The following is an 11,281-nucleotide window of genomic DNA, read 5'->3' as shown; positions in this document are numbered from 1 at the left end:
CAACATGTCTGTTCCGAGTTTTTGAGGTTTGTCTGAAAGGTGATGACTGTTCGAATAGCCACGAACAAGTCTATAAATTGCCCGCCTCTCTGCCAAAAAATTCACACCATTTTCATTGCAAACTTTCTGTGCTTTGAATCTTATTCTCCTTTCTCTCGTTCTGATATTGTTTCGAAGTCAAATACATTTCGTTGAGTTCGTTGGAACTCCTGCAGATTGCAGTGTTGCTTCCGTAGGAGACGAAAATTCATTCTATCCTGGAAAACAATTGCTGGACGTCTTTAGCACCATTGAAGGCAGTAAATTCGTTTTAAGGAAACATCATGAAGTTGGTGGGCTCGAATTATATTTTGGATCCTGTTTATCATTTCTTACATTGAGGTGATTCTGTCGAATTATTTTCAAAAAACTAACTTCAAACTCTAGAAACAACAACTTAATGGCGTTTTCAACTTAAATATCAAGTCGTGTACTCAATCTGAAGTAGTCTCGTCAATTAAATTTATCCTTAATAAAGTCGCACCTAGGCATGTGATTTAACAGGCTGAGTTTTCATGTGAAAGGGCACTTAAATCTTAAAGTAAATATACATATACTTGTCCCCTTTCGAATTTCCGTCAAATCATTCTTTTCACAATCGATTGTGAGGGGACTGAAGGGACCATAACATATTTAAGTTACTTTGAAAAAGAGTTGTTGGCCGCTTCTATCTCATTCATTAATAGAATTGAAGTTTCATCCAAGAATACGTCCCATTAAATGTCTGATTTTCTTTAGTGGTCGGCCCCTCCAAAAGAAACTAGACTTCTCGTACACGGTGAGAAATTTTCCACCATAATCCTTTGTTTTTTTCCCTCTCGTTTTTAGTCGGCAATCGAATGAGGTTAAGCCGTTAAGGATGATTCCACGTTACGTTTATAATTTTGATTCATGTATTCGGATTTTGAGTTTTTGCTACTGAATCTTGACAATTTATTATCTATAGTTAGATTTATATGGAGTATATGATTTTTGGAATTAATTGCACTCAAATTACTTATATTACTATCTTTTATCTCTTTTCTCATCACAATCTTTAATATGTTGCAATTAGTGTAAGTTCGATTGGGCATTTTAAAGGAATAAATTTATTTATCATCTTAAATCCTTATGTAGTCTAGCTAAAAAGGTTGATAAAAATTTAAGTCAATTAACTTTAATCACACATTTCAAGAAATTCATAATTTTTATTAATTTTTTAGCCACACTTTTTATCAATTTTTATCAACATATACTAAAAATATGATTTTATTTTATTTTTTTTTTCAAAACCAAACATGGGCTAAGGGTAAAGATGTAAATCTCATTTGTTATGGCAAGTCAGTAAGTTTCACTTAATTATCATCTAATTATAAGTTAAGATGAATAGTATTACACTAAATTAAAAAAGCACCTCATTCAATTAAACAAAAAAAGTAATTGTTGGCCGAAAATATATTATTATCAAGCCATAGGTGGCCTCCAAATGCTTACCACATAGGGGGGATGTTATATGTACCAAATCATTTACCAAATGGATGATCGAATTGACAAGTGTCGCACCTTTGTTGGAGTGGACAGACGCCCCTCCAATAGAGGGGCGCCACTTATCAATTCAGTCAAAAATTAAGTAAGACATTTGATACAAGTAAATTAATTTTACCACATAAGAGTGGAGCACTTCATAGGACGCAACGGCCACATCATAGTGACTCGCTCAGAGCTTTGCTTTTCCGTAAAAATTAAAAGTGGATGAAATCGTCAAATTCGTTAATTAAAGAGTTGAAATTATCGTTCACACAAAGATCGTATTATCTATTATTCATATACTTTAATCCTATCTATATGAATCAAAAGTAAAAAAGTAACATATATATAGTACAGATTAATTTACTTTGCCAAAGGAGAATGATATAAAGTTGATCGATGTATATGTGAGAGTAGATGATTGGATGGAAAAATTGACTATATTTTTAAACTGTCCAATGATGAAATGTCATGTGACATCATATCAATACATGTGGCACTGTAGCATGATTCAAATAGTATTTGTTGTTAAAATTGAAATTACCGTCTATATTTATAAACGCTGTCAAATGGTTACCAATTTTAATATTTGATCTAAACAAATAACTCATCTCTTAACTCATTACCATTCATAGATCAACTAACAATTAATCAGAAAATTAAATGAATTAAGCATAATAATAAAAATGATACACCACCGTGAACAAAATCATGTCTTTGATAATAAGAATCAAGTGTTCGAGTCAAAACTACATTGTTCGTTCTAACTACGAATTTAGCCAAAAAAATGTCATAATTATACATAAACAAAAAATTAGTAACATCTTTGAATTCAAAGAAGACTAGAAAAAAATTTAAAAAGAAAAAGAAAATCGACTTGCTGTCTTGCACCAAGCTTGAATTTCTTCAGCTTTGCAATCTTTGAAATCCCCAAATTTTTGCTTTATGTCTGTGCTCTAAAAAATCTAAGTTTGCCCTCATGAAAAATTTAAATTTAATTGCATTGTAGCATGACTCCTTTCTAAATTACTTGTAATAGTAGTCCAATTTCATCGAAATTCCATTAAAAAAAAATGAAAAAACCAAAAAAGGTCCCTCCTCCAAAGCAATTCAGTCCGATTTCCCCAAAAGTGGTCTAGAGGCTACGAGCAACAACTTTCTTGATGAAATTCGGGACGACTCCACCAAAAGTGGGTGGCCGCCCACTACTTTAATATTTTTTCAACTTTGCGGCATCAGTCCTCGAAGTTCGTTCTGTATTCTAGTTTAGTCCTTGAACGTTCTCTAGCCCCTAATTTAGTTTGAAATTTCTTAATTTTTCCAACTGCATCCCGTTTGGCTCCAACTTATCCCTTGTTTTGTCAATTCTGGGGGAAAAAAATATAATTGATACCAATTAAGCTGAACAAAGGTTATCTGATGCAAAATTGTAAAACTTGAAGGCATGATATAAGTGTAAGAATTAATTTATCACTCACACTAATCATAATCGCTTTGCCAGAATGAACGAACCATGTCAAGGCATAGTAACCTCGGCTAAAACATCCATGTCTGAGTCTGTAGCATCAAACGACTATATATGTGTAGGGACACTTTGAGGTGGTTCCCACTCTAACGAACCTCTCAGCTAGGTAACGGATGCCGTCGGATGGCAATCCAAATAGTCAACCTTAAAAGGCAAAGCTAAAAGAAAACTTATTTAGTCCTCGTTTGGGAGAGAGAAGAAGTCAAACTTTACGGCTGAAATAATAAAATAACAGTAAAAAAATCAATTTTTTGGGGGTGAAAAATCACTCTCAAACACCCTCTTAACTTGAAGAAAATCAAACTTTCCATGACTCATTTGACACCAAGATGGACCTTGGTAGTACCCGTTTCCAAAGGGTTCGCGGCTGTCCCAACTAAAAGGCTAGCTGGGTTAATAACCATGTCGTCCAAGACCACATCATCGTTGGGTGCAACTAATGATGGGCTCTATGGGCCGTATTTGGGCTAATGGATGTCCAGGCATCAGATGTAGGCAAACTTATATTAGTTCTTGCCCTTCACAAGGCAATCTTAGAAGCCACAGAGCCATGGTTCCACGACAAATTTTTGAATCATTTAAGAACCTATTTACGATCTCCAAAGCTTAATTACATGATTGCTTAGACTAAAGTTTCACTGGACCGTCTAGAAAGTTTTGTCATAGAAGAAGAACAGAATAGATTAGGGATATCAACGAGTTGAGTCATGCCAACTCGCAAGCCTAAACTTGAGACTTGGGCTCGACTCAAGTAAAAATGATTCAAGCTTTTTTTGGCCCAACCCAAGCCGGGCTTTAACTCGAACAAAAAATTTAGGCTCGACTCGACCCGAACTTTTGGCTCAAGCCTCTTCGAGCCAAGCCGACTTGTGTTATTTATTATTATCATTATCACTACTGTATAAAAATGGCAATGTTTCACTACTGTAGAAAGAACAGTAGATTCTTCCATTTTGTTTCACTGTAGCTTTTTTTTTTTTATTGAGAGAAAGAAACGATGTCGTTTATTTTACGTGTTTGATACAGTGACTTTGTTGCTTTTCCTCAATTTACACGACGTGGAGGATTATGTCATAGAGCCCTCTTCACTCTTTTTCCATTTTCACACGCTATAGTCATACCTCTCTATTTCTCCACACTATCTCTTTCACCATTTTCACCATTTTCTCACGCTATCAACCATGTATCTTTAGAAAGTTTATTTTTTAGCACATAAGTAAGTTTAAATAAAAACATTATTTTTATATATGTATGTAAAATGTATATAGTAACCATTTGGTTGACCAAAAAATAATATCAATTAAAATGTTTAGGAACCGTTTAAATAATAATTTATTGAGGGGTTAATTTAAGAGTAAAAGTGTGAATTCCATAAATATATGATTGAAAATATGTTTGAAGAAAAATAAATTTTAAAAAATGAAGATCAAACATGTTAACAAATGAATATATTTATTTTTCGAGAAATGAGTTTTTATTATCATTTCATTTTTATCATGAAATGATTATAATCTTAATATGTTAGATTGTGCTTCTCAAATATAATTTTTAAAATTAATTTTTATAAAATAATATATTTTTATGATTTTTTTTTTTTAGTAAAATAATAATAGAGGCTCAAGCATGCACGGAGGCTCAAGCATGATGCCTCCATTATTATGCTGATGCCTCCATAACATATTATATTATAAAATTAATAAAAAATTAATTAATTTTTAGTTTTTAGTACTATTATATTTCACCTTCTAAAATACAAAAAAAAAAAACCATAAAACCATATTACTTTATAAAAATTAATTTTAAAAATTATATTTGATAGATTATGTAATTTTAAAGCACAATCTAATATATTAAGATTAGAATTATTTCACGAAAAAATGAAATGGTAATAAAAACTCATTTCTCGAAAAATAAAATATTCATTTGTTAACTTGTTTGGTCTTCATTTTTTAAAATTTATTTTTCTTTAAATATATTTTCAATCATATATTTATGGAATTCATATTTTTGCTCTTGAATTAACCCCATCAATAAATTATTATTTAAACGGTTCGTAAACATTTTGATTGATATTATTTTTTGATCATCCAAATGGTTACTATATACCTTTTACATACTTATATAAAAATAATATTTTTATTTAAACTTACTTATGTACACAAAAATAAACTTTCTAAAAATACATGGTTGATAGCGTGAGAAAATAGTGAAAGAGATAGTGTGGAGAAATAGAAAAGTATGGTTGTAGCATGTAAAAATAGAGAAAGAGTAAGCCTCCATTATTTTATGTATTTTTCTTTTAAGAATATTAAAAAAATTAAGTTAATTAAATGAAATTAAATTATTGTATTGAGAGCCAATAAAGGAAAAAGAAAATAAAAAAATGTACGTTGGAGCACACATGAGCCTCCGTTATTATGGAGGCCTCCATAATAACGGAGGCTCATGCTTGAGCTATCTCGATGGAGCCTCCGTATTATGAAGGTTAGGCGGAGGCTCTATCATGATAGAGCCTCCGTATTATGGAGGCATTGCCTCCATAATATGTATATATTTTTTAATATATACTAAAATTATTATTATTTTTTAATGATGTTGGCATGATGTATGTGTGGAAGAATATTTGTCAATTACCATAAAAAAAATTCTACACAGAATGCAAAAAATAAAAATGCATAATAAATACTCTTATTACGTTAATAAAATTACAATAATTTTTTTTTTTTTTACAAATAGCATAAAAAAATCATTTTTATTCTCAACAAAAAAACACATTTAAAAATTAGCAATTTCATAACCAAATTTTTTTTTTAATCTTCGGAAATACAATTATAAAAAAAGAAGCAATATTGAATTACAACATTTAATACTTAAAAAATTCAATATTAAATAAATTTTATACATTTACAACAAATTATAAATCCATATATGCAGCTTACCATATTTGCAGACAGTTTACCGTATATGCTGTCTACCGTATTTGCACCTTACTGTATATGCTGCTTATTGTATTTGCAAGTTACCATATTTGCAAACAACTTACCGTATTTTCACATTACCGTATATGCCGCCTACCGTATTTGCAACTTACCGTATATGCTCCCTACCGTATCTGCAATTTGCTGTATTTTTATATACCAATTTTTGCACTTACAAATACCGAGAATACAGAACACCGTACATTTACTTACCAAACCAAATTTCAAAAAAAATTCTAGATTTTTATTTTTTCAATATAAGTATAAAATAAATATTAAATATATATGAAGCACAAAATATAAATACATATGAATATGGTGCCGAGAGAAATCAGTATCGTAGTTTTACGTTAAAAATAAATTTTTTTTCAATTTAAAATTCTTTTTAATTCTTTTCTCTTCAAATTTTTTACTTACAAGTAACTTTTTGTAAAATATTTTCTGTCTTATACTATTTTTATTTTTTAATTTTTTAGGAGGTATGGAAATTGCATTTTGCAATGTTTTCTTACAGTATAAATATTTTTTAATTAAAATTGAAAAAATTAAATTTTTTCATAAAGAAAAAAGAATTAAAAAGTATTTTAAATTGAAAAAAAATATATTTATAATATGAATAAACAAATAAAAAATAAATAAATGAGGAAAAAAAAAGAAAAAGAAATCTCCATGCATCCTGCGCTAATGTAATGAACCAAACGATTAGATTTCACCAAATATTTTGAATCTTCAATCAATTTTGAAAAATTTACAATTTGGACGCTAATAAAAATACAATAAATACAAAACTCGTGCAACGCACGTGTCAAAGACTAGTTATTATTATTAATAAAACACATCATGTGTGCAAGCAGGTCCACCTGCCTAGGTTTATTTATTTATTTGTTGTTTTTAGGCCGGCTCTTTACAGGGCAAATATGGCCCGAGCCGACGAGCCACACGAGACTGGTTCAAGTTGGAATTTTTTCGGGTCGATTAACGGGCGATCTGAACCAACGAGCCAAATTGACACTCGTAGAAGAGATAGATACTTTGTAACTTAACGAGTGGCAGACTAAAAGTGGTAGAGTTTTGCAGTAACGATGTGTGTGGGTAGCAGTCGTCAACGCAAAGGGATTGGGTGAATTTTGGATGGGTTTTGTTGGGGTAAGGTAGAGTGAGTGGTTAGATGGAGAGGTGGAGGTTGATGAGAAGATGATCCTTTTTCAATTTTTTTATTTATTTATGAATATAAAATAATGTAAAATTATCATTTTACCTTATTAAAATAAAAATTTTTTTGGTTAGATCGTTAACTTCTGCTCAACAAATGGTGTAATTGACGATTTCATCATTTCGTCCTTGTGTTGCAACTATTATAAAGGTTTCAGATTGTGGGGGCACACATGAAACGTTCGCACATAGTGTATGATTACATAATGTACAGTGTTATGAAATGAGTGGACGAATATGATATAATATGAATTATATGATCGCATACAGAAAACAAGATTAAAAGTAAGAAGAGATTGGTAGAGAAATCGAGTAATTTTATTAATTGACAATGGAGAGAAGAATACAATTTCAGTAACCCATAAATTGGGAGAAGAATCAAATATATATAGGGATAATCCAAGTTCTAGAAGCAAAGCTGTGGATGAAATAGAATGTCCAAAAGTTTCATTATCTTGATTAGGGGTGGGAAAAAAAACCGACCAAATCAATCAAAACAAACTGAGTCGAGTCAGTTTGGTTTGGTCTGGTTCGATTAATTTTAACTATTAAAAAGTCGAGTTGGCTTGGTTTCGGCTTAAGCAACCAATTAATTAACCTACTGACCCTGCAAATACATTTTTTTTATTTTCATATTTTAAAATTCTTCTTTTAAATAGAAACACAAATATAATTTTGTCTCAAATAATTTGTTTATCATCTGTAATTTTTCTACCAAAATTTTAAATATCAAAAGGAAAAAAAAAAAAGCAAGAAGAAGATGAAGTGTTTGATTTAAATTCCGAATTTAGATTGTAGTCTTGCGTTCATCGGTGTCATTGTTTGTTGATATATATATATATATATATATAATGATATTGGAAAAAATTGATTCTTTACTATTTACATTATATAAATTATTGATATGCATTATGCAATAAAAAAAAGTATAAGAATTAAAAAACAAATTTTTAACCCAATATAGATAGACAATTTCCTTTTTATATACACAAATTCCAAATCGATAACCCAAACCAATCTGGTTCGGTTTGGTTTCAACAATTAAATTGGGTCGGTTTAGCTTGGAATTTATCCAAACCAATCAAGATGGTTTCAGTTTCAGATTGAACTCAAAACCAACCGAACCCAAACCATGCCCAAGCCAAATCTTGATATCTTTAAGTCCCACACAAATTTCATTTCTCAATAGGGCTTCCAAATTGAATTTCAACTAGAATTTGCCAATAGACTTCGTATACAATTCCAAAAACATTTCAAATAGAATTCTTCTTAATGTGCACTTTCATTAAAACTCTCAATTATTTTCATCAAAGAATTTGGTTCATGTGCACTTTCATTAAAACTCTTATTATTTTCATCAAAGATTTGGGTTATATCCAAATTCTAACACGTAGCATATATAATTTTGATTATTATTTATTTAATTAAGGTCTTAAATTTTTATTTTTTTCATTTTTTTTATTAAATGGAAAGAAGAAGAGTGGAAATTTCACACTAAATCCACGTGAATTTTATTTTAAACGAAAGTTTTCAAAAGTTTTTTGAATTCCACAAAAGTCTATAAAAAATTTAAAATGAAAATCCATAGAAGTCTATAAAAGATTTTTACTAATTCCTTGCAAATTTATAAACGATTCACAAAATTCACAAAAGTCATCACTTTAAAAAAAGTCTATCAAAATTTTCGAAAGTATCAATTGAATACAGAGTCACTGCTCTTTATTTTTATGTCCCAAAATCCTAAACACACAAAAAGGAATAACTTTTGAACCACTCTTGAAAAGAAATTTCTCCACAACCATTAAAATAATGTGGAGTAACAAGAAACATTAATAAACATTACAAGACAAAATTAGTTTGATCAACTCAAAAAACACTTGGATTGAGCTGGAGCCGCAAAAATGATTCCTGCCTCTGCCTTCTCATTTCTTCATAAAACTTTTGAATAAACTTCTCTGCTTTCTCATCAACTGAATCATCTTCGCTGCATGAATCTGGTATTAACGACAGTTCTCTTGCCACTGAATCTCTATAAAAAGGCAATGGATCTATTTCTATTCCCAAAGGGTACCTTCCCTCTTCTCCTTCAGCTGTCAGCACTCTTAAACACTTAGAAATGAAGATAATGGAGGAAAATTTCTTCAAGATTTTCTGCTTTTTCGACTTTCTGTGGAACTGAATTAGAGGGGTATTTGAAGGAGAGAACTCATATTCCTTAATATACCTATAATTATAATGATTGGATTTTCTTGTTTTCTTGAGAATGAATCTTGGAACGGTGGGTTTTCTCATTTTGGCCATGAAATTTGAGATTTTTAGCAAAAGGGGTGACCTTTTGTTGTGCATTTTTTTTTTTTTTTTTTTGGGGGGGGGGGGGGGGGGGGTTGAGAAAGTTTGCTCTGGGTTTATTCTTGAATTGAGTGTTGGGCATTTTATTGGTACAAAAAGGAGCACGAAGTTTGCAAGAATCTGAGGAGTTGAGTGGTGCTAGGCTGTAAAAAGGGCTTAAGGGTCGGTGTGTACTTTGGAGTTTTGTATTGGATTTGGGATCAACAAGTAGCCGTTAAAGTGCAGCTTACCCGGCTTTCAAATCTTTGTCGGATTATTAAAAATTGTGAAAGAAAACCCCATTCGTTCTGTTGCCCATGGCCCCTTAGAATACAAGCAGAAAAATTTTGAATGTGCCCAAGAATATAATTCTCCATTATTTGAGGAAAAATGATTTTTTGGTTCAAATTGGTGGACTCATTGAAGCAAAAATTATTTTGTTAGACAAAGAAATAATGACAATGTTGAATTGTCTCTCTTCCATCTCATCAACAAATTATTGTTGATCTTCCAAGTTACCCCATCCATAAAGATCTCTATGCGTGTACCCTTTGAGGGCTATGGAAAAAAAGCTCACGGGTAAAATGGTAAATCACTTTTCCAAGTCCAGGGCAAAATTGATAAGTGTGAATTGGGACTCTCGAAGCGTGTCATGAAAATTTATTGACACTGCAATTTGCACCATGCTCAAAATTTTACAATCTAATTTTAATCTGAATCAAATAGACGCTAAATATGACGTTATATGAATCCAATTACTAAATGTTACAGAAAATCCAAATTAAATCAACAAACTTATAAACTAGGTTACCATAAAAATAAAAAAAACTTAAGGGGCTAAGCTCAGTATATGTGAAGAACAAGAATCCGCCACTCACTTTAAGATCCAGCATCAAGATCCTGAACCAAAGTAAACATGACAACAAGCTAGCAAACTCAGTAGAGACTTGTTTAGACTAAAATCTGGTTTGCTTCTCAATTTGTTATAATCAACAAATCTCGAGAATAATCAGACGTCCCATTTCAAATTTATAGGCGGCATGATAAACCAATTAACCAAATGAAGATAATTGTTCCATATATCATCCTTCCATTTATCATTAGACTCAGGGGCGGACCCAATGAAGGCCCTCTGCAGGCAGACGCTTGCACTGGACTTTGGGCCGCCCCATTTATCAACAACCCACTAAAGCTTTAGAAAAAAAGAAGTGGAAATTACACAATCTAATAGATTTAGATATTCCATTTCACAAATCATAGGTAAAGTTTACTATTTCAAAAATCAGATATTTCATTAATTAATTAATATATTTTAAATATTAATAATTGTATTACAAAATTTTATATATATATCCTACCAAACCATAAATTTATTACATTCATCCCTTTCATTTTCTCTCTATATCTCTTCTCCCCGCTGTTTCATCCCTTCCATTTTCTTTCTCTATATCTCTCTAAATCAAGCAAACGAACACAAAGAACGAACATCAGAAAGGAGAATTTGATGTTTCTGATGAGAAGGAGCAAGAAGATAAGGAGGAGAATAAACGAGAACTAAATGAAAGTTCTTACGTGATTCTTCCATTGAGAAGCAGAGTTTCTTTGAGAAAAATGTCAAATTCATCTGTTTGGGTTACCGGCGAAAGTGGTTCAATTTACGAGAGATTTTGGAATGGACTACAGTGGGTGATTG

The sequence above is a fragment of the Olea europaea genome, chromosome 8 (assembly GCF_002742605.1).
Source record: "Olea europaea var. sylvestris chromosome 8, O_europaea_v1, whole genome shotgun sequence".
Classification (NCBI taxonomy): Eukaryota; Viridiplantae; Streptophyta; class Magnoliopsida; order Lamiales; family Oleaceae; genus Olea; species Olea europaea.
The sequence above is the reverse complement of the archived record's forward strand: the minus strand, read 5'-3'. Positions refer to the sequence as shown.